Source organism: Amblyomma mixtum, chromosome 1 (assembly GCF_055824585.1).
Source record: "Amblyomma mixtum isolate Tamu chromosome 1, ASM5582458v1, whole genome shotgun sequence".
Taxonomy (NCBI): Eukaryota; Metazoa; Arthropoda; class Arachnida; order Ixodida; family Ixodidae; genus Amblyomma; species Amblyomma mixtum.
The window spans coordinates 318,519,420-318,532,070 of record NC_143012.1 but is presented as its reverse complement, the minus strand read 5'-3'; the positions used below and the strand labels follow the sequence as shown (position 1 = coordinate 318,532,070).

At 50.1% G+C, this 12,651-nt stretch overlaps 1 protein-coding gene across 9 annotated transcripts in view; it reads right to left on the bottom strand.

Moving 5' to 3' along the window:
• LOC149372623 (uncharacterized) overlaps positions 1-12,651 on the bottom strand; it is a 517,038-nt gene that overhangs the window by 494,829 nt on the left and 9,558 nt on the right. The window lies entirely within an intron of this gene.

Below are 12,651 nucleotides of genomic sequence, written 5' to 3'. Positions count from 1 at the left end.
TGAGTTCTCGCCCCGTGGCGTCATCAGCCTACTGAGCTGAGTGACCGTCGGGCGTTGGCGTTAATCGGGTTGATTAACGCGTAGCGGCTCGAATACGCACAGGGACACTCGGTGCGACTAAGGAGGCTCACGTGGGCACCTACGGCCATCGTACGAGTGCTGCTGAACGCTCCAGTTGCGAGTGTCTGTGTGTGTGTGTGTGTGTGTGTGCTCGTTCGCGAGCAGGACGACGGTGTGCATGCAGATGGACTGGGTACAGCCTATCAACATGGACTGCGTTTTATGGCGCACAGCAGGCATGCCACTGTGTGTAATTGTGCAATTTGCTTATGTTGTATTGGTGCCCGTGTGCATTTTGCTTTTAGTTTTGTTGGGGCAACTGGTCGCAGCGCGACGGCTTGGACTTCGGTCAATGCGCTGGATTTAAATGTCTGAAACGCGCATTTGAATGTGTACATGTTCTTTATGTTCCTCGTCCGGCGAGGGTTTTGTTGGTGCAAGTGCTCACGTAATTACTAATTAAGTGCAGCACTACAGTATGTCACCCGCAGGGTGGTGTCGTGACAGATACCGATCCCTATTGTTTGTAATTCTAAAAGTGCCATTTGAGCCCTTTTTAGAATCTTGGAAAGGGCGTGTAAGGTATCGGTAGTGCGTGCGGGGTCATTACTACCGCTAATTCTTTCTCAGTGCCCCGCAGCTGCCTTCTTCAATGGACCCCCCCCCCCCCCCCCCCCCCCTTCCTCGACGGGACGGGACGGGACGGTGGGGCGCGCTCGAAGGGAAGAATGACATTTCTTGGAACGATGCGCGCGCGCAGGCGCCGGGCCGCTCGGGCGTCCATCGCCCCTTGGGGCTGATTCGCGCCGGCTAGGCTAAAGAGCGGTGAAAGCTATGTGGCTGAGGGGCCGCCACACGTCGACCCCCCCTTGTCTTAATCCCCTCGTCTTGGCGGACACCAGATATGCGACACAAGCTCGCGACGAACGTCTCGTTCGAAAAGTCTGCAGGATTCCTGAGAGGATTAAGCACTGCCGGACGGAACGGCGTCAGGGCGCCGTTGACGAGGGGGCAAAAGAGATGAGGAATAGCCGGCGACAGCGCGTCTAGCCGCGAGCAGCGTAGGCCCGAGTTGGGTGACGCTACGGGTATCGGTGAGGCGCCGACTAGCAGCCTTGGGAAGGCTAAGTCGCCTTGGAATGCAGGTCTGAGCTCGCAGCGTCAGCTACAGTGGTAGCTGCCCGCTTAAGCCCGTTAATCCCGAATTCCGAGACGACGCCAAAGTCGAGGGTCATAGGGGAAACCGCCGTCACGTGCTCGCACGAGTGTGTTTTGTGTTTGTGTTTACTTTTATTTTGGAGGGAGAATGTTCTACCCCGGACATGCTGGCACTGGCTGGCACGACTGTGCGTTTGTTTGTTTTTTTTTTTGTTTTTTTTGCAATGGAGAGGGTGTTTTGCCCTACGGAGGCTAGAGGGCTGGCCATGCTCTCGAGAAACCAATCATGGGAGCAGTGTCACATGATTGGGTGCTACCAAATGTGGGCCGGGCCTTTAGGTCTTTAAAACCGGGCCCCGGAGCCGGAAAAAGGGTTCTGGGCTAAGGTTAGGTGCTATGCATCTTCGGCTACGCCGAGTAGGGGCCTCCCCTAGTGTTAGCCAGTTCCGCCTTTTTGTTGTTTGTCTTTTTGCTGCTTAATATGTCTCCAGTGCCTTAACTTGTATGTGATTGTAAATATCTGTACATAAACTTCAAGCATTCCCTTTATCCCTGCATCGTAACTCATCTTGAGACCGTCTCTGACGGGGCACCCCTTGTGCGAAGAAAAGCTTCAGTCTTCCAGTTAAAGAAACCGTCTCGGGCGGAGCACCTCTGGTGCAAGGAAGGAGAAGAGAACCTGAACTTTACTGGTGCTGTGAGAAGATTTTTTTTTTTTGACAAAGGGAAGGGCTGTTACTATTTCGCTTCGAGGTGGTCACCTCAACCGCGCCTTTAGGAACAGGGTGAGGAAGAGAATGAAAGAAGGTACAAAGAAAGAGACGCCTCAGTGGAGGGCTCAAGATTTGATTTTGACCGCCCTGGGCTCATTAATGGGCAGTGACGTCGCATACCACACGGGCGTCTTCTGAGTTCAGCCTTGATCGAAACGCAGCAGCCGAGGCAGGAAGCTGACGCAGGTCTTAATGGGCAGCAGCCGAACCTTTCAACACTGCGTGGAGGGGGTGGTCTATACCTACCCCGCTCGGAGCGGGCGCCTCGGCTGCTGTGTAAGAAAAGCAGACGAAGCGATAGGCCTACGTAGCCCGCGTTTCAATCTTGGCTACGAAAGATGATGAAAAAATTCGGCACAGGCACTTGATTACTATCGTGAGAATGCGAAAGCTTTAGTGCTCAGTTGTGCTTCGTTGCAGAATGACTGTGAGCCATGACTATGACTACGAGGCATCATTAATCACACATTTTACAGACTCTACCTAACTTATGCTAATTGTAAAGTACTGAGTCATGCTACGTTGCTGAATGATTATGAGTCGCGAGTCATGATTATGACTGCGCGTCATGACTTCGCATACTTTGCACAAACTCTATACACCCCCATTACGTTATTTTCAAAGTGCTGAGTCATGACACGTTGTAGAATGACTGAGTCGTGCCTATGACTCTGAGTCATGAATTTCACTGGTCATAAATACGTTATGTTTCATCATTCATGACTACACATGTTCGCTTCCATGTGTTGTGACATCGAACACCGGCGTTCTGACATCCTCCGAATTTCGTGCCATAGACGACGGACGGCGGACGCCGGCTCTAGTGCTGATCGGACATATCATATAATGTTTTTGCATTAACAGCAATGAGCATCGCAAGATTTCTCTAGAAGCCTACCAAGTCAAACGTATTTTCTTAGCGTGCCGCTGGCTTCAGCACGACAGCGGGGACCAGCGTCCATGGGATTCGAACGTGTAGAAGACTAAAATAGGGCGCACGCACGATCTAAGGCTAGTTAGTTGACCACGCCCTAAATTAGATTCATCGCCTCTGGAACCGTCCCTCGAACCCACAGTACCTGATCCCACTCCCTCGATCCAGTAGCGCGTACGGCTTGGCTCATGTGGTCACATGGGAAACAGACTTGCCATTGTGACCCATATTCAGCTTGTACTAGACACCGAAACGATGATGTTCCTGATTTACAGGTGCTCATTTCTTGGGGAACAACTGCCTTCCAATCAACTATCAATCGTGTGCTTGAGTCCCTAATGTTGTAATAGCACACGTAACACATGCGTAACGCGGACGCCCCAGCGTGTTTCGCAAGCTGTCAGAACGTAGAGTACCGGAAGCAAAAAAAGAAAAGAAAACAACAGAGAATGACGAAACGTCGTCAGTTCACACTGCTGCCATAACACAAAAAAAAAACGGTTAAGACGTTTCCGAGGTCAAAGAGGCTACAAAACGCTGAATGTTGGTAGTTGGGCAGTTGCTCCGTTGTAAGCCAAATTTCACCACTTGGAAGAAAGCTTCAAAATTGTAATTAAAGACGGATTTCTGTATGCGTGAAATGGTTTACATCCACAGGAACCTAACCCTGCATACACTTTCGAGTTGTGTACCGAAATGACAGTCGATGGGGGCTGCTTCGTCCAAGCTATTGTGACGGCTGTATCACAAAGAAAGCCAGCAGATCACATAGGGGTTCGTTCAAATATTGGGGGAAAGATTAATGAGAAGTGCGTTTGTCTCGTTCTTGTCATTCACCCTGCAGCGTTAACTTTTGCATACTGTAGACAAACGTTATTTCAGAATTGTGTTTGCCATAATAGCTGAATAAATTAAAATTTTGCAGTTTATGGTAAATAGACTACTAAGATTGCAATGGCAGATGGGAGGTGCCCGTGGACCTTTAGCATGTTAGTTCTTATTAGCTCAATCCTCAATTTTGTGCCGTCATCGTCGTCGTCCGCAGCGCTATATGCCTCCTGCTTCGGATGGCAAATGGCAAAATTGGAGAGAAAGTAATCCCCTCTCTACTTTTAGAGAAGAAGGAGAAGAGAGGAAGTGGTAGGTGGAAGAGGGTTGGAAGCGAAGGGTGGCCTAGTGGCTTAGGCGTCCGCCTCGGCTATGGGTGTGGCTGGTTCGAGCCCCACCGCCGAACAAGGATGGGCGCAAGCGCCCCCGGCCTGGCGCCCGGCTTCTTTTCTTGTTATAACACCACAGCTAACGCTCAAACATTCGCGTTACATGCTCATAAGCGTTCTGTTATTTTTTCTTCAATATAAATAATTGTTGCCCCCATATAACCTCATGCAATCACAGTTAGTGTACGTGATGCTTAGAAAGAAAAAGGTGCAAATAGAGCAGTGGAACTATTACGTCCCACAACAACAGCTGCGGACATCGCTGCAAAGTTTTAATTTTGAGATGATTCTAATATGTCAAAGGCGGGCACTAATTGCATACATCTCTCGATACAGAACGCAGCCATGGAACAAAGAGGGCACTCATTCGCCAGCCTGCGACATTTTGTGACAATCTGTGACCGTCTGCAACTTTATGACTGAAACAGCGTACTCTGACAGGTTTACAGATGATTTCAGCTTCAGGCGGTAGGTGCATGCTGTGCCAAAACGCCTGAAGCCAGCGCATAAATTTCGTAGCCGCTACAGATGGCTGCACTAAACGCGTTCGGAATGTCGACAAAGTCATCAAGGTCCTGTTGGCGCTTACATACTGGCCACAACAGAATACTGCCTCCTTCATTTCTGTCTCACGGCCACTTTGAGATGCACACCTATTGTGAGGGAATTGCTGCGCCTTTTCTCTCCTCAATGGTTTGGTTTTACGAGGGTTTAGCGTTCTAAAGCGGCTCAGGGTATGAGGGACGCCGTAGCGAAGGGCTGCAGAAATTTAGACCACATGGGGTCCTTTAACGTGGATTGACATCGCACAGAACACGGGCCTCTAGTCTTTCGCCTATACCGAAATTCGAGCGCCGCGGCCGGGCTCGAGTCCACGTCTTTCGGGTCAGCAGCCGGACGCTATAACCACTGAAGCACTGCGGAGCTCTTCTTAAGACGCTATAGAACAACGCTATAGAACTACAATCAACGCCAGTCCTGTTGTTTGTCTTTTCTGCTGTCCCTGTTTTTTGCGCTGTATATTACTTTCCTATAGAACTGCGCTTGTTTGCCACCGCGTGTGCATGTTCCTGTGTCTCTCGTCGCTGATGATTACGACTGAATTTGAAAGCCACAAGCGTAACATGAGCCAAAAAGCGCCATGACTACCGTGCTATGTCCGCATGAGGGACGGTCAAATACCATTTCCCCAAGCATTTCTCCCCAGACAAGCCGGGCACAAAAAGGGGAAGGATTATAGCCATTGGGAAACCATTGTGTACTGGACTGCACTGGGGATCAAAACCCTACCTGGCGCACATGAGCCGGATGTTCAAGCCATTTCGTTGCCTCCTTCGCTCATGTTAAATAATCTGTTCTGTCTCAAACACGGACTGCCAAGAGTTACGCCGAATAGTTTTGTGATCTGGCCATACAGTGCAAAGGCGACAATCTACCGGGGATCGCGAGAGTGCAAGTAGGAGCTCGAAGGCCATGATGCAATGTTGCAGGAAACCGCCGGGCCCTGATCCCACTCAAAGATTCTGCCGCTGCATAGTAGCCGGTGCTCTGAACGAAAAAAATATATATAGATCCACGAGGGAAATGTTGGGTCCAGCTGCTGCAGAAATGCAATATCCATGCACATATAGGCCCTTGAATTCTGTCATGGCTATCTTCTTCTTTGCATACTGCCCTTCGTCTACTTCATCTTCTTGTTCTTACCTGGATAGCATTATAACCTGTAACCCTATCTTATAAAGGCATGGGAGGTCATCAGTGTTAACAAGGCAAGCATAGCAGTGCAGGTGCAAGAGGAGAACGCGAAAAGACTGGCCTCGAAGTCCTTGAATCCATTCGTTTATTAAAGAACAAAAGGCTTCAATGCACTTCGCTTAAGCCATCACTTGACAGCTGAAGGCTAAGACTTTAGCTTAAAAATTATATCTCTCTTCCTGTAGGGGTGGATTTGCTGCGAAAACCTTAAAGAAATGATCGTGAAACGATGTGGAGGATATTCTTGACTTTGTGTTGGTGAGTACCATTTCTGCTGCGTGCCAGCTGGTACGCAGCAGAAATGGTAGATGTCGGTACTAGGATGTGCAAGCTGCCCGCGTAGCAACTCTAGCGACCGCCAAAGAAAAAAATGGCTGTAGCTAAGCTTGGTTAAGCCCGGTAATTGCGAAAGCAATTTCCGTAGCTACGCCATGGTTCAGCTGGTAGTGTAGGTGGTGGTGGTGCTTGTGGTTAGACTTGTGGTGATGCATCGGTTATACAATCCAATCCAATTCAATCCAATCCAATCCAATATGCTAATATGGTAGCTACCGGCCTCGCTACGCGACGGGCTGAAAGTGCAACTAATATTGCTTTCGCAATAAAAAATGCCTGTGGTTTAGGTCTGGTTAAACCTAGAGCGACGCGATAGCTACGGCTGGCCGAGTGAAACTCGCTCAGTCGAATTGCAAAGTCTGTCTTTCGCCGCTCCGTTTCGCTGAGCCTACCTTCTTCATCTTAGTCCTTGGACGTTGATTCACTCTCTACCCCATCTCCTCCCCCCCTCGGTTTCGCCGGCGCGCCGTGCCGCTGGCAGCTTCTCCGCACCACGTGACCAACCACGTGACCAGCCACGGCGCCGCCACGCTGAAGGCATAGGTGCTGAAGGCTCGAAATGCTAGCGTAATGTAGGTGCGCAGCACGCACACCAGCTGCGGGATAGACGTCACTCCGCGCATGCGCACAGCTGGCGGAGTGGTGGTTTCACGGCTCAGCGTAGCCACGCTGACCTCACGAAGCCGGTGGCGTAGGGTAGCTATCGCTACAGAATTACGGTGGGCACTTAATAATCTTACGTGCTGTGAATGAGAAAGCATCCTTTGACCTAAAGGTGGTGGTGGAAAACATTTATTTACACATGCACTACTGGAGGTATTGCATGAGCTGGCCCAGAGGGGGCCAGCCCTTACAAGTACTAGGTGGAGGTCCCTAGTTCGGGACCCCAGTTGCGTCGGCCGCCGCCCGGGCTCGCGCGACCAAGGCCCGTTGGGCCTGCAGGTCAGAGCAGCCGAGCAGGGTCGCCTCCCAGTCCTCCCGGGTTGGGTTGGGGTGAGGGGGGATAGCAGAGTTAGAGGGGCAAGCCCACACCATGTGGTAGATGTCCGAAGACTTCTCCGCACAGTGCGGACAGCTGCCAGAGAAAGAAGGGTCGAAGTGTTTGAGAGCTGCCGGGCACAGCAAGGTATTGGTATACAGGCGAAGCAAAAGCCGCTCCTCCGCCTTTGAGAGACCTTTACACGGGCGGAGATAAAGACCATGGCCAGATTGATAATGTAAAACAATGTCTTTAAAGGAGTAAGCGGGAGTAAATTCGAGTTCCTGATCGTCGGGGTCGGAGGGGAATGTCCGGTGAGAGGGCGCGCGGGCGGCGGCGTCAGCTGCCTAATTTCCCTCAAGGCCCATGTGAGCAGGAGCCCAAACGATACGCCGGTGCGCGGGGTCCCCGGTGTAGACGCTGTTTTGGAGAATGCGGTAGGCTAGATATGGTACCCAGCCCTGCTCGACGTTCCGACATGCCCCTCGCGAGTCGGAAATAATTGTTTTTGAATTGGAATCAGATGCAGCCAACGCAATGGCGACCTCCTCCGCGTGTGTTATGTCACGGGCTCGGAAAGTAAGGCCGTTCACTGCTTTGGATTGGTGGACGACTGCGGCCGTGTACCATCCCCCGTGGTGGGGGCAGGAGGCATCCACGTATAATACGCCGGGTTTCGATCCATAGTGGCGGGCCAGGGCTTCCGCCCGCGCCATTATGGTCTTCACCATGAATCGTGAAGACCATTATGGTCTTCACGATTCATGTTCGCGGGAAGAGGGCGCACGTGGAGGGCGCATCTCCACTGGGATGGAATACGTACGCGCTCTTCCATAAGAGTGGTGTGTTGGATGTGCAGTCGGGCAAGCAGGCGGCGACCCGACGATGTCTTTGAGAGACGTGTGTATTGGTTGGTCAAGTGGGCTTCCCGGAGCTCCCGAAATGTGTTCACCATGCCCAGCCCCAGGAGGCGCTTGTTGGAGGTGTTCACGGGGAGGCCCAGAGCCCGCTTAATAATTTTGCGGAGGATAACTTCGAGTGAATCCTCGTCTTGCTTCCGCAGGTGGAGGTATGGAGTCGAATATAGAATTCGACTGGTTACAAATGCATGCGCCAGCCGCAAGGCGTCCTTACATCGTAACCCCCCGCGCTTGTTAGAAACCCGGCGGACCATGCGGCCCACCTGGTCCCCCACCTGACGGAGTTTGGCCAATGTTGTTTCTGACCGTCTGTTTTGATGTATGAAGAGCCCCAGTACCCGGACTTCGATATTTTCAGGAATTGGACTTGTCTCAAGAGACAATGAAATTTTGGCTGTGCACTTTGGTGAGGGGCGTATGTGCACAAATTCAGACTTTTGGGTGGAGCATTGGAGGCCGCAGCGGCGAGCATAACCTAAAGGCCGTAACGCTAAAGGTATTCAGTGTAAAGGCCTTTATCGTGCATATCTTTAGCCAGGTGGTCGAAACTTCTGGAGCCCTTCCCTACGGCGTCCCTCTTAGGCTGGGTCGCTTTGGGACGTTAAACAACCGTACGTTAAATCAAATCCTAGAGGTCTTCAACTTAAAGGCATTTAACCTGAAGGAACTTATCATAAAGGCTTGCATACTGAAGCCCTTAAACCTAAAGGCGTTTGACCTAAATGCCTTTACCATAAAGGCATTTGACCTAATGACCCTACCATAAAGGCCTCTGACCTAAAGACCTTTACCTTGAAGGCCTTTAATATAAAGGCCCTTAACATGAAGGCCTGCACCCTAATCCACTTATGACTATGCTTCATTGGCCACGTATGCTGTTAAATATAATATGGACTACTGCGTCATAGGAAACCACGGTGACGTCATTGGGGTTCTGTGGGCCACTTTTCTGGACACCTACGACACCGCCGGGTTTGGCTGCTGATAATAATAATAATAATTGGTTTTTGAGGAAAGGAAATGGAGCAGTATCTGTCTCACATATCGCGGTGGACACCTGAACCGCGCCGTAAGGGAAGGGAGGAAGGTGGGAGTGAAATAAATGAGAGAAAGGTCTGCTGATGAGCTATATAATGCTTTCCAATTACTAATAACTGCACTTATCTGGCCCGCTAGAAGTATCTTCGAGAAAAAATGAGGAGCAACCTACAGCTTGTGAAATAGAAAACTATTATGTTAAGGGAGGTCACTGAAACACGGTGCCCACTGTGACGCAGGTGCCCGTCTCGACGTGCAGCCAGGCTTCGCAGATGGGGCAAGGCTGGAGCCGACATGGAACGCAAAGGCTATTTATTGCCAGGTACAAGCGTACCCCATTGTAAGCTGAAACGCACATATTGCGCCAGCAATGTAGAACAAAACGCAAAGCCAAGGAACGCGGGCGCCGTGTTGCACTGTACACACGACATGACACGAACAACGTGAAAGACACGACATTACACAATGTTCCCTCCGTTATCCCCATATGCAATCCTTGTCCGGTGCTTTTAAACTGCTAGCCGGATGTTGCAGCAACACAAGCAGCTACCGGTGCAATTGGGAACGCAAAGGCGAGAGCGAGGGACAGAAGTGTGACACCGTCGCTGCTTGCTAAGGATTCCCGTGTGTCTTCAACTGGGTTGTTCTCAAACCGACAGCACAACAGGCTGCTGAATTCCCAACTCCTGGATCGTATCCGAAGGGTCTTCCCTGTAAGCCGCAGTGACAGATTTCGGAAGTAAAGACAGCACCTCATTAGCCGCGGCGTATAAGCCATACCGACGGACTTAAAAGCCTCATTAGTCATGATGAAGGAAGCGCAGGAGTGGCTGCATGATGCCCACACCACAGAACCATGCACGCGATATCGGTTCGATGGCAACGTCAAAAAGCGGTATCTATCGATGCCCACGTAGCGTCTGGCAAAGAACGCCATCGGTGGTCGATCCTCAGCTACCGCTTTATCCCCAAATGTAAACTGCACGGCATTCAAAGAACTAAAGCTTATTTAAACGCAGCGCTTTCACGCTCGCGTTCAGAGAGCGAGAGAGAGAGGTGTATTTGCAGCGAAAGATCCGAGCCGACCTGGGGAAGGAAATCAAATATCCCGGCTAATGAGCATTACTGGGGGCGCTACCAGCCATGCGCTATCTTCATTGGGATTGGGGCAAGTAAATACAAAAAATTAACAAAGAAAAAAGAGACATAAAAAGAGGCAGCGAAGACGAGGAGGAAGAGTGCGACCCATCCACGCGGCGTCTGCACGGGGCGAGCACGGACTTCGCGACCGCTGTGCTGGAGCAAGCTGCCGGAACGAGCTGAGAAAGGTAAGACAACGTGCCCGCCCGCTATGCGTGATAGAAGCGCTCGCCCGAGGCGTCCGCCTGCGAATACCACGCGACATGCGCCCGGCGTGCTCTGAACGCGATTAATGTCTCCCGCTGCACTTTGGCAGCATGCCACGTTTCGCATCGCAGGCCTAGCGCCATAGGTAGCCATATTCAGGGAAGAGGCTGGGGGGTCCCGATTTATTTTTTTTCTCACCTTGGTGCAGGCTGGATTTTATGATGTTCTGTATTCGCCTCCCTCCCTCGATGCTTCCTTGAGCTACTGCACTAGTGCAACAAGTTTTGTGTTTCGGCTACCCGAGCGCTTTTTTTTTCCCTCGCTCGTCGGGTCTTCACATCGGAGTGTTGGGTGACTGCTCGGAGTCATCGGCGTTCTATCTGATTCCCCTCCGTTTCCAGCTGTTCTCAGCACCGGAGTCAGTGTGGCAAGTAGCGCCGCTCTGCATTTTTTCCCTGTGTTGCTCCTCGCGTTTGCGGAGGCAATTTTCTGTTTCCTCTGACTGCTCAACGGCTAGTCTTAGACGCAGTGATCACTCAGTCCCTCTCGCATCGGTCAAGTGTGAATGCTCCTCTTTAGGTTGCATGTATTTATTGCGGCAATAAATTGAGATTAGGGGCGTTTACAGAAAAAATATTTTGTCCCTATTCCGCATCATTTTTTTTTTTTTCTAAGCCAGCCTATTACCTTTCCGCGTCGCCATGTGAAGAAAAGGTTTTCACCAGTGCGTCCAGGTTTGAGACATTCATCTACCGGATTCGTAAATCCACTGCAGCTAATCGAGCATGATTTATATGCTAATTTGTGAACGTCCAGCTACGTTATGAGCGCAGATAATTTTGCTTTCCGGCAGGCTGCTATGCTTTCTTACGACGCTCCTCTTGATGATGTTATAATGCGGACAGTTCTGGACGGTGCACTTTTAACGGTTGGATCTGCTACATATTATGTTTCAAAGACAAAACTCGTACACGGTTGAGTTTTTAAAAGCGACACTTTTCCGACGTGTGAATAAGACTGCTTACACTTAGGAACAAGATATCGCTGGCTCGAAGCCAATCCGAGGAGATGTAATCTGTTCTCGATAGAAAGTCCATGCCAGCTGGCATGCACTTACGCATTGCAAACGCATAGAAAATTTCAGCGATGGTTTCAGTGATGATTTCAGTGGGGATTTTTAAAAACCCATCTGGAGCACTGAACTGACACTCATGGACGCAGCCTGGCGTGGCTGTCACTGATTGGTCGTGTAAATAGCTGATGCTTTCTTTGTCAGTTGAAGTGAAAAATTAATACTCGCATCTGGGCTACCGACGCAGTTACTGAATTTTTATCTGCAATTTAAGGCAAAGGTGTACTGGCGCACGGAAGTTTTCAAAGGGGTTTGAAGGAAGTATTATAGGGCCTTTTTTTTGTGGACTTTTGTGCTGCACTTTACAGTTAGCGTTGGTAATCAGCTTTTCGTAACCTATAAGACGGACAAATTATTCCTGGTCATTTTTTCCTCAGTGTTTGCACTCTAGTATACGTTCAATTACGACTAATATTGATAAATCATTTGGTGATTTTCTAGCTCCTTAGCTATTTTGTTAATTTCTTACGTTTGGTTTGTCGACACGAGGCGCGTTGCTTGACATAGGCGTCTACAAACTGTCGCAAAACGAACACAGTCCCGAATTACGACGTCATTAATTGGAGTATTTAATGCTGAACGGCACTTTACGATCACCTGCTTCAGTCCTGCCAGAACACGCCTACCGTTTACGCGTATTTATGATCACAATTTCGGTGCTTGCTTTTAGTGCTTGCAACTGAGCAACCGGTCTGGGAGCAGCGGTGTTTGCCTGCGGCTTGCACTTTTTGGGCAATTGAAATTTATTTCCTTATTAATTTATTTCTTTGGGTTCCGCATTGTGGGGTTTTCACGCCCCGAAGCTTTTTCATAGATACGACTTCGTGTCATCAGTCTGGCTGCGACAAAACGCCCTTTCAATTTCGCAAGAATTCGAGCTGTCTTCAACTGTAACCACAATAACCAGCGGTTTGATTTTTACTGTATGGCCGAAACATTGTTCATGTCGGGAGAATCCGACGACCTGTTCTTGATTTTGCTTGCTGGTCTGCGCTGTTTCTT